This window comes from Ochotona princeps, chromosome 15 (assembly GCF_030435755.1).
Source record: "Ochotona princeps isolate mOchPri1 chromosome 15, mOchPri1.hap1, whole genome shotgun sequence".
Classification (NCBI taxonomy): Eukaryota; Metazoa; Chordata; class Mammalia; order Lagomorpha; family Ochotonidae; genus Ochotona; species Ochotona princeps.
Genome location: NC_080846.1, coordinates 40428176 through 40447610, shown reverse-complemented (window position 1 = coordinate 40447610; position 19435 = coordinate 40428176).

Here is a 19435-nt window from a genome sequence, read left to right as displayed (position 1 = left end):
TTCCCCAGATACTTTCACATGAAGCCGTATTGGAAGCAAAGTAGCCAAAATTAAATCAGCATGCCAACTTATGCCAATGCATGACAACACCGGAATCTATTTTATTTTTTCAAAATTTCATATCTAAGTTTATTAATTTTAATTTTTAAAAATGTTGCCAAGTTGCTTCCCCAAATGTCCATTCTATATTAACCACATATGAGAGAACATCCCTTTCCCCCAATTCCCATGTAAAGTAGGTAAAAAATTTTCTTCACAACATTTCAAAGTGATACGTAAAAATTATTGCACTTTTCCTTTATTTTGTATTTCCAGGCTAAAAAATAAATGATAAAAATCTGTTATTTCTTTAATAACTATCTGAACGTATTTCTCTACAAATTTTTTATTCAAATTGTGTGTCCATTTCCTTTGCTGTTATAATTTTAGTGTTATCAACTTCTAAACTCTTATGAAAGCAGTAGCATTTGACATTTATGTTGCAAATATTTTTAGACATATTATCTCTTGCATTAACTTGGTTTTTTTTAATTAAAAAAATTTGAGAGAAAGAGAGAATGAGTTCTCCTCTATTGGTTCACTCCACAGTTGATGCAATGGCTGGAGCTGGGCTGAAGCCAAAGCCATAAGCTTGGAAGTCAAACAGGGTCTTCCAAGTAGCTGGCCATCTCTACTGACGCTGAAAGTCTGCTTTACCAAAAAACTGGAGTCAGAATCTGGCATCCAAGCAAAGAACTCCAATGCAGTACACAGGTATCCTAACTGTTGTTTTGACAAGGAGGCCAAATGCATGCCCCTATTAAAATGATGACTTAATTTATCTGGAATTCTAATGATCAAAAATGTGGTCAATTTTTGTTTCCTTCCAGTTGAATTTATTTGCATTTCCCTATCGCTAGTGATTCAGAGTATTTTTTCATGTGTCTGTTGGCTCATCCTTTGAAAACTACCTGTTCACATCCTTTTTCGATTTCTTAACTGGATTCATTTTTTGGGGGTTTTTTTTGGGGGGGGGTTGTATTTCTTGAGCTATTATGGATCCTGGATATTAATCTCCCATTCATTGTATACTTTGCAATTATTTTCTTCCATTCTATTGGTTGGCTCTTTATTGACATTTTCCTTCGAAGTACAAAAATTCTGAGCTCGATATAATCACATTTGTTTAATTTGCTTTAACTGCCTGTACTTCTGGAGCTTTTCCCAAGAAATTTTTGCTATGCCTATGTCTTGCGAAGCTTTCCCAATGTTTGCCTAAAGCAACTGGATGGAATCAAGCCATAGATGTTAGTCCCTTGACGTGTCTTTAGTTGAATTTTGTGTAAGGTATAACGTAGGGGTCTTGCTTCATACTTCTGCACGTGTAGATCTAATCTTTCCAGCACCTTTTGTTGAATAAACTGCCTTTTCTCACTGGATTTATTTCACCTTGTTTGTCAAATATTAGTCAGCTAACTATATGTGCCAGTACCAAGCTTTGATACAACTGTCCATAGTATGTTTTAATGTCTAGTACGGTTATGCCTCTAACTTTGTTTTTATTGCTTAAAGCTTCTTTAAATACGCAGGCTCTCTTGGAATTTTAGCATCATTTTGTCTAGGCTTACGAAGGTTGTTGTAATTTTTATTGGGATCACATTGAATTTATAAATTGATTTGAGCTTTTCGTTGATAGTACTCCAATTTATTAACCTGGGAAATTCTTTGTGACATCTTTCATTTCTTTATTTAATGTTTTCTAATTTTCATCATAAAGATGCATCATCTTCTTGTTTAAATTTATTTCAAGGTATTTGAATGTTTTTGTAGCTACTGTGAATAGGGCTGACCATACACATTCTTTTGCAGTAAGGGAATCATTTGCATATCCAAGGGCTATTGATTTTTCTGGGTTGCTCTTATATTCTACCTTACCAAACTCTATGATAAGCTCCAGTAGTCTCTTTCAGCAGTTCTTTTTTATCCTGCTATAAGGAGAATCATGTCATCTGTGAGCAGGGATATCTTGACTTCCTTTTTTCCAATTCGTACCCTTTAGATTTCTTTTTCTTGCCTAATATCTCTGTCTCAAACTTCCAGGACTCTATTGAACAGCAATGATGGGAGTTGGTATCCATGTCCAGTTAAAAACCTGAGTGGAAATACCTCCAACTTTTCCCCTTTCAATATAATGCTTACTATGAGATTTTCATATATTGCCTTGATTGCTTTGGGGAATGCTGCTTCTATACCCAATTTTCTTAAGGTTTTCATCATGAAAAGATGTATCCCATCAAATGCTTTCTTTGCATCCACTGAGAATCACATGGGCTTTTTTCTTCAGCTTACCAATGTGATACCACATTCACTGATTCGTAAATGTTGAACCACCTTTGAACACCAGCAGTAAGCCCCACTGGGTCCAGGTGAATGATTTTTCTGAAGTGGTGCTGGATTCGATTAACTAGTTTAATTGAAGATTTCTGTATATGTCATCATGGATATTTGTCACTAGTTCTTTTTTCACTGTATCTTTTTCTGGTTTTGCATTGAAATGATGGTGGCCTCAAAGAAAAAATTTGGAGGGATTCCCTCCTCCCTTTCAATTGCTTGGAATAATTTGAGAAGAATGAAATTAGTTCTTGAAAATTTGGTAGAATTCAGCAATGAAACTGTCTGATCCTGGGCATTTCTTTGTTGAGAGGTCCTTTCTTACTGATTTAAAAGCCATCATAGTTCTTTGTCTATTTGGTTTTTTTATGTCACAACTCAACTCAGGTACAATGTATGTGTCCAGAAATCTATCCATTTCTTCTAGATTTTCCAATTTATTCTTATATTGCTGTTTGTTAATTCCTGATGACTTTTTCTGTATCAGTAATACCTGTTGTCATATTTCTCTTTATCTCTGATGCTGCCAATTGGGTTCTTCCCTCCCCTTCCCTCTCTCTCCCTCTTTTTGGTTAACTGGGCCAATGGAGTATCACTTTTGTTTATTTTTTTCAAAAAATTAGGTTTTCAATCCACTGATCTTAAATTTTTTGTTCAATTTTGTTTATTCTCTAATTTTAATTAGATAAATAAAATTAATAAAAAATTATTTGTAGATAAGTTTATTTATAAATATTAATTAGATAAATAAAAAAGAAATAAAAATATTTCTTTGTACTAACTTTGAGTTTGACTTATTGTTGTTTTTCTAGGTCCCTGAGATGCATTGCTAGATCATTTATTTGGTGCCTTTCTACTTTTCGATGTAAGCACTAATTGCTATGAACTTCCATCTTTTTGGGGGGGATTATTTTTATTTTTCATGATACAGTTCCATAGGCAGGCCCTTTCATTGGCCCCATTCTCCCCTCCCCCACTGTTTTCTCCCATATCCTTACAATAGTATAGTCCTTCAGCAACAATCACAAGTCTATCATTTTGCTATCTAAGTTGAACTTCCATGCTAACACTGCTTTTGCTGTATCCCATATTTTTGGTTATGTCATGTCGTCTACATTGTTTTTCCAGAAATTTTTTTCCTGCTCTTTTGATTTCTTTTATCACTCACTGTTCATTCAGTAGTATATTGTTCAGTCTCCATGTGTTTCCATATGTTATAGAGTTTCTAAAGTTGCTCATTTCCAAAGATGTTCATTTCCAGTTTCATCTATGGTGGTCAGAAAAGATACATGGCATGATTTTAGTTTTTTGTTTTTATTCAATTTACTGAGGCTTGCCTTGTGGCATAGCATATGGTCTATACTACAGTAAATTCCATACACTGATTTAAAAAAAAAAGGTGCATTCTGCAACTGTGGGACAAAATGTTCTATAGGTATCAATTAGGTACATTTCCTCCATAGTACACATTAGCTCTGTTGTTCCTTACCTTCTGTCAAGCTCAATCATCCACTGATTAAAGTGGCACATTGAACTCCACATTATAGTTGTATTAGATTTAGATCCATCAACAATTATTTTGAATATTAGCCAGGTGTCATGGCACTGGATGCATAAACATTTACTGTGGCCACTTCTGGATGAACTGATCCCTTAAACATTACGTAATGCCATCCTTTGTCTCTTTTAATAGTTCTTGTATATAGTCTATTTTGTCTGATATTAGAATGTTGACATCTGCTTTTTCTTCCCTTCTGTTGGCATGGAATGCCTTTCACCATCCTTTTTCTTTTAAACTCTGTGCATTTTTGTTGATGAGGTGTATTTTTTGTAGGCAGCAAATAGATGGGTCTTGTTTTTTAATACTTCCAATCATTATCTTCTGATTGGAGAGTTCATCTCATTTGTATTCAGGGTTATTACCAAATGGAAACTACTACGTAATCCTACCACTTTCCATAAACAACCTTATTGTTTGCTCTGGATTTCCTTTGTATTTTTACTAATTAGTTCATTATGATAATTATCATTATCCATTTCTGCGTGTAGCCCATTCATAAGCATCAACTGTGAGGCTGCAGTGGATGGTGACAAGTTCAATTTTGTTTGTTTTTGGAGGGTTTTTATTTCACCTTATTCATAAATGAGAGCCTTGCTAAATACGGTATTCTGGGTTGGTATCTTTCTTTCTTTAATTTCCTAGACCATGTCTTTCCATTTTGTCCTAGCCTGTAGGGTTTTTAATGAGAAATCATCAGGAAAAGGAAATCTGAAGGGGGATCTTCTTAAGGTAACCTGGCATTTCTCTCATCCACACTTTAGAATCTTTACCTATATCTCACTATTCAAAGTCTGACTGAAATGTTTTGTGAAGATCATTTCTCTTCATGCCTATTATGAGTTCCATACATTTCCTGTTCCTGCATGCCCTGTTCTTTCTCCACATTAAGGAAGATTTTTAGTATTACTTTGCTGAGCAGGCCTTAAAAATCCACCCTCTTTCCAAACCTTCAGGAATTTCTAAGATATGCATGCTTGATTGCTTGAAAGCGTCCCATAAATCTTAACTATTTCCAGTTTTTCTAATTTTTTTCTTTTTCTTTTGTTGGACTGAGATATTTCCAGATTTATCTTCTAGCTCAAATATTCTTTTTTATGCCTCACCAAGTCTGTTGTTGTTGATGATTTCCACTGTATTTTCTAATTGGTATATTGAGTTATTTTCTGATTAATTTTTTATTTTTCTTATTTTCCAATTGATTTTTCTTAAAAAATCTCAATCACTTTACAAAATTTTTTCATCCATACCATGTATGGATTTCTTTAGCTCAACAATTTATTTCTATATGCCTTGAGTGATAATTTTTTTCATCCATTTTCAGATATTTTTTCAGTCTCTTAATCTTTACATTCTAATATTAAAGAGTTGTTGTGTTGGTTTTAGAGAGTCACAATGCCCTCCCTGTTTGTTTCTTGTATTTATTTATATTTATGCATTTCTGATCCTTTTTCTTCAAAATGTAAAACCAAGATAATAATTTTCCTGATCACATTGTTGCATTTCTGGAATTAATTCTACTTAATGATAGTGTATTATAGTTGAAATTTTTAAACTCACTGAGCTCAGTTTCATTATACCTGAATTTGAATATTTTCCTACTATAGTCATGAGAAGTCAGATGCTAGTGTCTTACCTCCATTTCCTTAATTAGGTGTTAAGACTGTGGTGGATTTTTAAACATATGTGAGGATATTTTCATGTTCTGTTAACATCTAGGATAGCTTAAATACTTCGACTGCATGATCTCTGGGGATTTAGCCACAAAGCCATCTGGTTTATACAATGTGTTTACTAGCTTATCTTTATTCACCTTTCCAATATTTTCTATAGTATTTTGAAAACTGTTGTCCTTTATGTTAATTTTCCTGATTTACATTTATTATACTCCAAGTTATCAGCTGTATTATCAAAATTTCACAAAAGTTTTCTTTTTTAATCTCTTTTCTATCTGTGTCATTCTAAGTTTTTATTGTTTGTCCCCTTTTTATTGTTTGATTAGGCTTTGGGAGATTTATTTGTGTTGTATTCATCATTTCAAATAGCTAGGTTTCAGGTTTTTTTTTTAATTGCTTAAAATGTTTTATATTCTTTCCATTGTGAGTATTTACATTTCTTTTTTTTTTTTAAAGATTTATTTTTTTAACAAAGTCAGATATACAGAGAGGAGGGAGAGAGACAGAGAGGAAGATCTTCCTTCTGATGATTCACTCCCCAAGTGAGCCGCAACAGGCCGGTGCGTCCTGATCCGAAGCCGGGAATCAGGAACCTCTTCTGGGTCTCCCACGCGGGCACAGGGTCCCAATGCATTGGGCCATCCTCGACTGCCCTCCCAGGCCACAAGCAGGGAGCTGGATGGGAAGTGGAGCTGCCGGGATTAGAACCGGCGCCCAAATGGGATCCCGGGGCTTTCAAGGCTAGGACTTCAGCAGCTAGGCCTTATTTACATTTCCTAAGATGAATACAATGGACCTTTTTTAAAAAATTGGCTTGTAAATACAATTTAAAGAACATAATGATATTCCCTCCTTTTCTCCCTTTCTCTTTATTCTTCCTCTTACTCTCCTTTCTTCTCAGCTTATTAGCTTTTGAGATAACATATTTTAAATTTACATTATAGTAGAAAGGTTTGATGTTTCACCAAACAATAAGTTTAATTATTTAGCAAGTTTTCAATGCCTTTTTCCTTCTGTTCTCTTTCAGGATTACCTACAATATGAATATCTGTTCATTTAATTACACCCCCAAATTTTAATTAAATTTTCTCCACTCTCTTTAAATCTTTTCTCTTTATTTTTATCTAGCTAGTTATTTCAAAATTCTTTTCCTTAAGATCAGAATTTGTTTTCCTCTGCTTGATCCATTATTAAAGCTCTTAATCATATTATTTTACTGATATTCGATTTTATCTAATACATTAATGATAGTAGATTTGATCTCCAAAATTTGGGTTTGGTTCTTCTTAATGAATTCCATTCCCTTAGCAATATTTTCACTCATGTCATTCATTGAGTTCCTATTTTCCTTAATCTATCAATATTGTCTTGCATCTCACTCACTTCCTTAAATCATTATTTTGAATTTTAGATCTGCCACTTCATAAATCTCTCCTTCAGTTCAGGGTCTCATTCTGAAGGAATTTTGTTTTCTTTTGGAGATGTCATGCTACTTAATTCTTCATGTCTGCTGTGTCCTTATGCTGATGTCTGTGTATCTATTACAACCTTCCTTTATTCTTTATGGAGTAGGCTTTATTGAAAAAGAGTTTATGATTTAGCTGGAATGTTGAATATCACTTAAGTTGTTTCTTCATCTTTGTTTCTAGGTAAGCACAAGAGGATAGCCTCTGAATGATTTATTTTGTCTTATTTAACGCCAGTTGTGTCTGTAAGTGACACAATGATGTACTTTACTGTTGTAGAGCAGGTGGCTTTGAGATGAATATTGGCTTCCTACAGAGTGTGCAGTTGGTCCAAAGAGAATTCAAGTGCCAGTCTCCTTGGTGATTGTGATAGCCATGGCCTACTTCTTGGTGCTGAGGGAGACAAAGATGGCTTTCTGTTCCAGTGATATGCCTTACTGATGCTAAAGCTTATGGTACCAATGGCTGTGTCTTGAAGACAATGTGATGCCGACACACCCTTCCTCAGATCCTGATGGGATATTGCAACTGGTGCTGTGGCTTATAAAACCAATACACCTAGTCCTGGAGGCAGGGGATATAAACCAAACCGTGTTCCAGTCAGTGATTACAAGGTATACCAGAAGTTTTTTTTCTTAAAGTATCAGTTCAGATAGGTGAAAAACAGTTAGGTTCTTCCTTAGGTCTATCAGGTAGATTCCAAAGTCACTGAGAAATTTAGGACAGGTTGTTACAGTCCTGGTGTTACAAGGCATCGTGGCCATTGCCCAGATCCAATGAGAGTGGATTTTTTAAAGAGCTATTTTATTATATTTCAAAGGCAAAGTTCAAAATAGAAACAGAGACAGAGAGAGGGAAAGAGATCTTCCATTCACTGGTTCAGTCTCCAAACAGCCACAACAGCCAGGCCTGTGCCAGGGAGTAGGAATTCTTCTTGGCATCCCACATGAATGCAGAGGCCCAAGGACTTGGGCCTCCTTTTGCTGTGTTCCCAGGCAACTTAGCAGGGAATTGGATGAGAAATGGGGCAGCCAAGACTTGAACCAGTGCCCATGTGGGATACCAGCACTGCAAGTGGTGGCTTAACCCATTACATCACTCACCTGCCCCAGAAGCAGGTTTTTTAATGGGCTGCTTCTGGTGCTATCCCCCAGAAGCTAACAGAATCTCCTTGGCTCACAGAGTGTCTAAGCATAGCTTTGGAGCTAATGGCAAAACTCTCACGGGGTAGTTGTTTGTGCTGTGTAGCTGGCTACAGCTGTCTTCCCTCTTGTTGTCTCACAGAGTATTTGCTTTGTTACTTCTTCACCAAAAATGTCCATCTGTTGGACACCTGGAAACATCCTTCCTTTGTCTTTTTCTATCCCATAGTAACTGAAGTAGCATGGGTGAACTCAATTTGTTCATCTTGGATCTCTTGGACCTTATTTTTTTAAAGATTTATTTGTTTGTTTATTTGTTTGTTTGTTTGGAAAGGCAGATATACAGAGAGGATGAGAGACAGGGAGGAAGATCTTCCATCCACTGATTTACTCTCCAAGTGGCCACAACAGCCAGTTTGAGCTGATTCAAAGTCAGGAGCCAGGAGCTTCCTCAGGGTCTCCCGCACAGGTGCAGGTTTACAAGGCTTTGGCCCATCCTTGACTGCTTTTCCCAAGCAGGGAGCTGGATGAGATGCAGGGCTGCCAGGATCAGAACTGGCACCTATGTGGAATCCCAGTGCGTACAAGGTGAGGACTTTAGCCACTAGGCCACTGTGCCAGGCCCTGGACCTTACTTTTTAATCAATCTTTAATAACGTTGCCTATTTAAAGCTATAAATTTCACCTGAAAATAATTTCTACCATGTCCCATCTGTTCTGAGTCATATTAGGAGTCTTCAAAAAGTTGAAGTAAATGTGTATTAAGATGTTTATCATATGTATTTATGTAACACTATGAAAACTTTCAAATATCTTACAATAAATAAACTTGCCTCTTAATTTTGTTTCTCCACAAAAATGTTGGCATATCCTCATATAGCTACTAGAGATCATGGATTGTGAAATCATCACTTTGGTTTTAAGCTCCATTTTGGCCAGGAACATGATAAATTTTTGTGAATAAACTTGGAATAATTTTTAAATTGAATTTATTTAAGGATGTAATATTCTAATTAAGGTTATTATTCAATGTCATTTCTTCATTGCTTCTCAGACATCACTTGCGTTTTCTCTATTAAACTGAGGTTGAATATGTCAATTGATATCTCCAATATATTTTGCTTGATATTTCTCTTTACACATGTAATAGCTATGCCATTTGATGCCTTTGTTTACATTATTGCATCTTTCTCCTGAATAAATACTGCCTAGCTTTAGACATATCACTGGAAGTACTGCCTGGGATTATATACCTATGCAGAAAATATTATATTGAACTCTGTAGAGCAAGTTCAACCAAATGTCCCTCTTCTATCTGAGTCATGTAAGTAGTCTGACAACAATTTCTTTATCTGATTGCTTTCCTGCTATCACTGTTGCTGGGGAGGCAATGTGTTTAATGTAAAGACTGAGCCTTTATATCAGACTGTGAGCTTCTGAAACAACTTAAGCTTTTCAGCTCTGCTGTCAGACCAGATAAATGACACATGATAGTGACATAGCCTGCCTTATAGCCAATGTGTGACAATCCATTGATGCAATTCATGTGAAGCCCAGAATCAGCCATGTAATTGTCACTCAATAAGATTATCAACGGATAATACACTGAGTTGTCTAGGCTGCTTTGAGCATGTGAAAACTCAGCCTCCACTTCCTAACGCAAACACATATAGGCTTAGACTTCTGTAATTAATGTGTCTCAGTTTCCCTGGTATTTTAAATCATGTGAGTCAACAAATTTTGCAGCTTTAGGCAGAGTGTTAAAATTTTTTTTCTTTTTAATGTATGTTATGCCTCCTGCCTTAAATGAGTTTAAACCTAGCTTCAGGATCATGGAAGATAATTAAGAACTTTTATGAACTAAGACATAAAAAGTACAACGTAATATAATGCAAATTGAGGACCTGAACAATGAAGGGAAAAAAAAACTCACCCAAGCGATAAGTGTAAGATGCAATTCACCATAAATCAAATGAATTCTCACACACTAGTAATTCTCAAACGGTAGAATTCCACAAAATTACCATGAGTACTTGTTAAAACATAGATTTCAGAGTTCTAAATCCAGAAACTCTGATTCAATGGGCTTGTGATGGTACCCAAGATTCAATATTTTTATTAGATTCATAATCATAAGAATGATCTAATGTCATTTTTCCTTTCCCTATAAAAATGAAACACAAAATAATGGTTGGCATGGGAAGATATGGCATATCCTTGCTTCACCTTGATCTTCTCATCAGATGATCAGAGAAAAGGGAAAGCAATCCATGGAGACCCTTTAAGCCCTGGAAACTAGTGTCAGTAACAAGCCAAGACATCCATCACATGAGCATATTTACAATGTATCCATGTGCTGTCTAGAATCTGGAGATTACCTTTTTTTATCATGGATAAGTTTTCATTTATTATGTATCAATACAACAGAACTAACATCATTAAAACTGCCATCATTGCAAATAAATTAGAAATCTACCAACTAGCTAGACAATATTTACCAGTATCATAAAATTAAAATTCAGTATAACAATCACTATTTGGCCAAACAACTAGCATACCTCTCTACTGGAGAAACTAGGTTCAATACTCAGTGTTGGTTTTTAAATTCATATTCCTAGTAGTTCCAAGACTCCTATTAAGTGTCTGGGAGGCTGTGGTGATGGCTCAAGCAACTGAGTTCTTCTCATCCATGATTGAGTTTCTACCTGCTGGCTTCTGTAGCCCTTGCCATTCCGGGCACTTGAAGAGTGAACCAGCAGATAGAAGTGCTCTTTCTCTTTCCTCTGAGATAAAGAAATAAAGTTTAAAACCAAAACGAAAAAAGTCAATATAGGGACAGTGTTTGGCCCATTGCCGAAGATGCCAGAAGGGGTAACATCGGAATGCCTGAACTCAAGTCCTGGATCTGGCTCCATATTCCAGCTTCCTGTGAATGTGAATCCTGGAAAGCAGCAGTGATATCTGCAGTCATTTGGTTTTTACCACCCACATGAGACCTAGATTTCATTCCTGGCTTCTGGTTTGGGGCCATACAGCCCCAGCATTGCAGGCATTGGAAAGTAACCCAGCAGATGGGAGCCCTTTCTTCTGTCTCTCTCTCTACTTGTCTGCATTTCACATAAATAAGCAAATAAAATTCTTTAACGATTTTTAAAGTTACTATAGAGGAAACACAAATCAATAAATGAAAGCACTATTTCAATAGAAAAATATAATAAAGGAATATGACTACTCATAATTGAAGAATAAAACTGACTTAAAAACCTACATAAAATTTTCTACTTTACTAACATAAAAAAAACAAACAAACAAACAAACAAAAAAAACAAGGAGCCAGCATTGTGGTATAGCAGCTTGAAACATGAGAGTGCATTCAGGCACCAGTTCACGTCCTGACTGCTCCTCTTGTGATCCAGCTCCCTGATCCCAGCCTGAGAAAAGCAGTGGAAGATGGTCCGGGTGTGCTTAGAGGCCACTCAGTTGGAAGACCCAGATAAAGCTTCTAGCCCTGGCTTCAGCCTGGCCCTGTGCCTGCCATTACAGCCATTTGGAGAGTAAACCAGTGCATCCAGAATCTCTCTCTGGGTGTCTCTTGAAAGGAAGGAAGAGAAAGGAAAAGATCATTTACAATCAAGGTTTTCAGTTAGCAAAGCTTCTATTTAATGAGAAAAACTCTGCAAAATAAGAGCATTATGAAGTAATAGATATTCTCATACAATCTTATTTTTAATTTTTTAAAATTTTCTGAAAAATAGATGTAATACATATCAGGAAACCTTAAAAATTCAGATCATATTGGTAATTGTTCCTAGGGGAAAATGTTGTGAAAAGAACAACAGATTCAGAAAGCAGTTATTTTTTTTTTTTTAAGATTTTATTATTATTGGAAAGCCGGATATACAGAGAGGAGGAGAGACAGAGAGGAAGATCTTCCATCTGATGATTCACTCCCCAAGTGAGCTGCAACGGGCCGGTGCGTCCTGATCCAAAGCCGGGAACCTGGAACCTCTTTTGGGTCTCCCACGCGGGGGCAGGGTCCCAATGCATTGGGCCATCCTCGACTGCTTTCCCAAGGCCACAAGCAGGGAGCTGGATGGGAAGCGGAGCTGCCGGGATTAGAACCGGCGCCCATATGGGATCCCGGGGCATTCAAGACGAGGACTTTAGCCGCTAGGCCACGCCGCCAGGCCCAGAAAGCAGTTATTTTAAATGATTATTATTCCATTATTAAAAGAAAAATAAGATTTTGAAAGCAATTTAACATGAGGTGACTGTATAAATTATATAAGCTGACAATCTGCATACCATATGATCCAGCAATAGTACTCCTAGGAATATATCCAAACACCTGTTACACGAGAAATCTATATGCACCCCTATGTTCATAGCAGCACAATTAATAATTGTAAAAACTTGGAAGCAGCCGAAATGCCCATCAACAGAAGACTGGATAAGAAAGCTATGGTTCATTTACTCCATGGAATACTACTCAGCTATTAAAAAAAAAAAAGACGAAATGCAGTTATTTGTGGCCAAATGGGCCCAACTGGAAACCATTATGCTAAGAGAAATGAGCTATTATGTTAAGGTTAGATACCACGTTTGCCTTAATTTAAGATGAAATGATGTCAATCTGAAAAATAGTACCTGTAAATTGTAATATTATTTCAACCTCTAACAGCCTGTATCACATGCAATAAGATATTGTGATGTAATCAGTGAACCAACAATCAATGTGAGTCACTCTGCTCATGATCTACATCAAAGAATTGTAAAAACCTAATGCACTTTTAAGATTCTATGCTTCTCGGTAATGGGTTGGGAGAGCAGAGAAATCTTACATCTCCTTAGAATGTGTGAGGAAGACGTAAAATATAACCTATCAAGAACATAACAGGTAACTTATAGACAACAGACTCAAATCAGCATTAGACAATAGTAAAACTACAAAGACATACAGGGGGAATCAGGAGTGGTCCTGACAACCTCTTAACAGGAGGTCATATGCACAGAGCAGGGGGGGACCCCAGAGTGGAGCAGGTGGACAGGAGGAGGCTTGTATCCCAACCCTGGCGATTCCCGGATCCTCACCAAGGACTATCAGTACGGGCACCAAAGACTACATCCCAACTGCCAAGGAAACCACGGGGAATTGGAGTGCCTTCGGAGGCGGAGAACTCTGGGGTCATCCACTCCCACTTGAATCTCCAACATGGGATGGAAGAAGTCAAAATCCTTCCTCACGGGGTCCAATGTCATCAGAAAAAGAGCCAGGAGCCCTGAGCGGTCTGCAGAAACAGAAGAACGGTAAACTCCCTTCGGGACTCGGGAGAGTTGCTTTCTCTGGTCCTTACTTAGCTCCAGCTTTGGATCCCCACCCTCTGCTGCAAGGACCATCAGGGCCTCCCCGGAGCACCCCCCCAAAAAACAAAACAAACAACAAAAAAATTAGAATAGATACAGAACAACAAGGAAAGCTTAGAACCAGACAGGAAGTGGTCAGCGGGGACTCACATATACCTTACTAGGCAGGACACAAAAATAAGTTACTCCTTACTAGGGTATTGAAGATTTCTCTGCACACCCCTCCTAAAACTGTCCTGTGCCTCAACTGTTGACATATGCCTTGTTAAAGTTATAAGCCAGTTTGGACTATCCTAAAATCTGCCAAGTTCAGTAAAAATCATGCTTCAATACAATAAACTGCTAAATATAAAAATGAAAATAGACATGAGACAGCTGAATAGTATCCTATAGCCATTTTAAAGTGGATAGAAGTCGGTTGTATATAAACTAAAATTGAAATGTCAATGAAGTAGTCACAGGATGTGGTTAAGAACTTGCATTTTCTAACATATCAGTCACTCAATACCATGTCAATTAACTCCATAATGTTGTAAACTGTTGTTGATGTTATGTTATGGCTTTTAATTGGTCGGAACAATATTCTGCCAGCTCTGCTTTTAGACCAGAGATGGTCTCCCCAAGAAACTGTTGAATTGATCTGGCCAATAAGATGCTGGACTCTATGCATGGTACATGCTTGTAATGAAAGAAGCATGACTGGATTTGAACTGTAATACTGCAATAAGGTGGAGTAATCCACCATGCGGGGAGGGTACGGGGAGGGATTGGGGGAACCTCAGAGTCTATGAAACGACGTCATAAAACGAAATGCAATAAATTAAAAAAAAAGCAATTTAAGTCAAAACATGAGTTGATTGTATAAATTGTTATCTACTCAGATAAACAGAATATTTAATATTATTAAAATCATGTATTTTGATGTCTCAAATATTTGTTATATGAGCATGTATATACCTGAAAACAAACTTCATTTAAATATTGAGTATTGTTTCTACATAGTGATTATTATGGGCAACTTTAGTTTTTCTCATGTTTTTGCACTCTAAATACTCCACAACAAGTATATGTGCCTTTCATTTAAAGAGATTTAAAAATTAATGCAATTTCATACTGGAATTAATAGCATCCTCTGCTCCCAAATCAGGGAAACACATACTTTCCAATCAAAGGCACTTGAAAAGCAATTGTACACCTCTATGTGTAATTGGAACACGCTAAATCAAGTCAATTCATTATCATTAGAATAAAGTGGGACAATCAGTTATAAACGCCTCCATGCACTAGCAGTATTAGCGTATTTGGGAAAACTTCAAGCAACAATTTTTTAAAGCTAATTTATCTCTCTTAAGAACTAAGAAACAACTGATATCTGAAAAAGCTGAAACCCGCCCAAAGAGAAAAGTCAGTGCTAACAATGATATCAGATTACTTGATTCACAAAACTGATGTTTACTAAACTCCTTCTGCGACCCAGATTGTCCTAGACAATCCCGTGAAAGGTCGACCAGCCCTCTAATCTTTCTTCAGAAAATAGAATAAACAGTTCCACAACATCTAAAAACCTACTTCTAAAATTCAAAACCTGGTAAAACCTCAGCATATGTAAGCAGGAAAGATAGGAAAAGACTCTACTAGTTCCTAAACAAAGCTGCTGCAGAATACTCTGCAAATCTGGTTGACTCCATATTACTGACCCAAGACATTGAGAGGACAGAGGGAAGATTCAGAAATGTGATTTTGAAACACATATGTAAGGAAACTAACAAATCCCAGTTCAAGGACTAATATTTAAGAACTACTGACCTACTGACAGTAGTAATAAGGCAATTTAGCTCTAAAGAAGGAGATATCAAGTATATCATTAAATTAGTAGCAAAGCAAAAATAGCATTTGGGTGCCTTGACTAGGCACAAATAATAATATTTTGTAAGCTCAAATCACTCTTGCATACATAGAAGCACAGATATAGGATGAGGCAGAGTGTCAATCTTAGAAAGAAAGACTGCAGTTAAATCAGATGAGGTACGATATCACTTTCGTCACTAAATTGTTACAGAAAGTAAAAAGGTGAGTAAGATATTCAGTAAGGAGAAACAAACACAGTAATAATCTGGGACGGAGATACAAGTGCATCAGAGTATTTTTCATTCCCTGTCTATATTTCTCAATGTCGTTCTCAATAAAGCAAACACCACGAATGACCTAAATATTCACAGAAAGCAAAGCTGCAAAGAGAAATTTTCTTAAATATGAAACATAATTAGCTTAAGTGAATGGGGAATAGGAGCAAGAGACTGGAGAAAGAAAACTCTGGTTAGGTGGCATAGTCTTTAGAACTTTATCAAGATATCTACTTAGAAATAAACCAGTGATTTGCGCAGCTCTTTAAAAAAAATCTTAAATGTCAGAATATTTCCTATAACAGCACAGAGAACTCCAAATCCAGGTTGAACACTAGTCACATATTTACACTTTTACCAGCTTGTATTTTTCTACTAACTTTTTTGAAGATCAATTTACCAAAAGTCTGTGTGTATTTGCTTTGTAATATTGCAGCTATTCAAACAAACAAACGTTGGCTCTGGAGCTCTTTTACCCTTGGGCATTTTCACCAGCTAAGGTCAGTTAATACGTGGCCCAAGAGGCACTTGCATCTGACATGGACTGATAAACTCAGGCTCTTCTTGTGTCCCCAAAATCTGTCACCTCTTCAAAAGTAAAACTGAGGACAGGTATTTGGCCTGAGGGCCAAGACACCAGTTAAGACACCAGAGTCCCAGAGTGTAAGTACCTAGATTCAATACCTAGGTCCTACTCCTGACTCCAGTTTTGTGCTGAGGTGGATTCAGAAGGCAGTGGTGACAGTTTAAGTGATCGGGTTCCTGCCAGCCATATGCAAATTCTGAGTTTAGACTCTGGCTTTGGGCCCAGTCCACCTTTTGTCATTTTGAGCCTCTGGGGAGTTGTTTCTATGTATTTGTCTCTCTGGCCCTAAAATAAATAAATAAGATCTAAATTTTAAAAAAGAAAATACTAAAACTGTCCTCGGCAGTGGAAGATAATAAAATAAAGGCAGAAAAACGTAGATACTTCACTGTACACTAACCTTAATCCACAATGGTAACGCCCATCAGGAGTAAAAAATGAAACAATGCACCTGTGTCAGCTTCAGTTGTTATCATACAGCTTATGGGATGCATTGCAGGTTTTAAAATCACCTCCCTAGTTTTTACTCCTTGAGTAAGAATCTACATCATAGACTCCTTTTCAAATGGCCACTGACTGTGGGATTGAAAAGACTTTGTTATTTCAGAGTATTCTCTTTTTTTTTTTGAAACTTCCCTGTGGGCCAGGGTATTCTCTCACGTGGTACACCTTTTCCCAGAGGGTTGTGCTGAAATTACAGTGGAAGTTATAACAAGAGTCTTGTCAATCGTCAGCTTCTCTTTGGATTCAAGAGCTCAGCGAGGACATTCTGCTCCTTAAAATCAGTATGGGTTGGAACAAGCAAAAAAGCCAACAGCACAATGGTTATATCAATGAAGTAAGATATGTTGCCTTATCACGCTACTGCCTCTTACCAAGTTAAAGAAGCAGAATATTCTAATTAATATTTGGGAGATTATGAGAACAACTGTATCATTAAGTAAACAAATTCCTAACACAGCATTATTATTTATAACTATTAGTTTCATTATCATAATCACCATATTCATAAAACATCTGAGTTCTAGAGAGGAGTTCAAAAGCATATTCCTTTGCAACATCAAGAGTCTCACTGCATTAACACCAGATTCCACTGACTTTGAACTTGTCCCCATTGGGCTATTTTTACTGGAACTAAAAACAATAAGCTGCCTGAGTGTGCTGTGAAATATCCATAGATAAGCATCCCTTGTGCCCTCCCAAGTTTTTCTCATTAGTCTTCAGTATGTCCCTCTGAAACAGAAGCAAAGGAGCTATCTTCAGTCATCAAGACTTTTTCTTATATGTAATGATTTTATCCATAGAAGTCACAAGTCACCCTCACAAAGATCCTCAGCTCTTGACATATGAATACAAACAGAATTCAGTGTTTCCAGCTAGTTTGAAAATAGAGTATTGAGATGAGGTGGAAGAAGAGAAAAAAATTCTAACGTTCTATAATTCCCCCAACCCTTTTCTTGTACAGAATAATCAAACCTATAGATAACATTTTTATTGAAGACTTACTTGTTTTCATTGGAAAGGCAGATCAAATTTACAGAGGGAAGGAGAGAGAGAAAGAGAGAAAGATCCTCCTTCTGCTGCTTCACTTCCCAAATGGCCACAATGGCTACAGCTGAGCCAATCCAAAGCTAGGAGCCAGGAGTCCCTCTGGGTCTCCCACACAGAGGCAGGGTTCCAAGGCTTTGGGTCATTCTTTGCCACTTTCCAAACCCACAAGTTGGGAGCTGGATGGGAAGTGGAACAGCCAGACATGAACTCGTGCCTACATGGCATCTCAGCACTTGCAAGGTAAGGATAACCCAAGGTAAAATCATCCCAAAAAAGCAAGCAATTGCGATTTGGGATAGATAACCAAGTAGGTTGAAAATGCAGAATGCATATACTCCTTGACAGGCCAAGGTTAAGCACAGGATGGTACACAGTCTATAGAAATAGGAAGCGTTTTACAGGTTGGAGCACACAAGCTGAGCCTAACACCTGAATGATGAACATATTTAGAGTAATAGTAATTACTATTTTATGCTTTTTTCTACCAGCTCACACCCTGGTGTAAAATTTACATTACATATATATTTTTTTTTCCTTTTTGGCACTTATAGATTGTGCTATTTATCGTTTGCATAAATCTGATTAAACCTCAGACCCTATTTTTAAAGTCTAATTTTTTAATGTCATGACTAAATTAGTCCTTGGTGTAAAAGTGACCCAAATTTTCAACATAAAATATATTTGCTATTCTGGTTATCTGCAGTTTGGAAAACTATTTCACTATTCAGTAACTTGCATTATACAGGTGGTAACTGTATTATTTTAAGCATCTGTACACATCCCTGTTAAGATTATAGTGACTGAAATAAATATGCTTTATAAGTGTTTGAAGGAACTTAATAACACTGTTCCAAAAATATCTGTCCAAAGCAACCAGACTCTGTGCTTATGCCACATAGGTGAGACTACATTTTACTTGAGAGTAGCATCCTTTCACAGATTCAATGTAGATTTTTCTATGCATGGACTGATCATTTTTGCAACCTATATGCTTAGCATTTAACATTCTGAAGGAATCATCAGAAATCAGTTTGCACAATTTGGTTCTTCCCATAGATGTGGGTGGAAAAAAGTTCCAATGGTGTTGTCCAAAATAAATTGAAAATTAAGTATGTGTAGATCTCATATATGTCAGAATAATAATCCTGAGATTTTTTTTTTTACTCAAATTATTGACTATGGTAGGTAGGGCATCATTTATCAATTTGTAAAGGCATATTGAAATATTATTATCTTAAATGTAAATACTTGCAATTTAGTCCAGGGTCCAGCGGCGTGGCCTAGCGGTTGGGGTCCTCACCCTCAGTGCACCAGGATCCCATATGGGCGCTGATTCTAGTCCCGGTGGCCCTGCTTCCCATCCAGCTCCCTGCTTGTGGCCTGGGAAAGCAGTCGAGGACGGCACAGGGCCATGGGACTGTGCACCCGTGTGGGAGACCTGGAGGAAGTTCCTGGTTCCTGGCTTCGGACTGGCGTAGCACTGGCCGTTCTGGTCACTTGGGGAGTGAATCAATGGATGGAGGATCTTCCTCTCTGTCTCTCCTCCTCTATGTATATTTGACTTTCCAATAAAAATAAATAAATCTTTTTTTTTTTTTT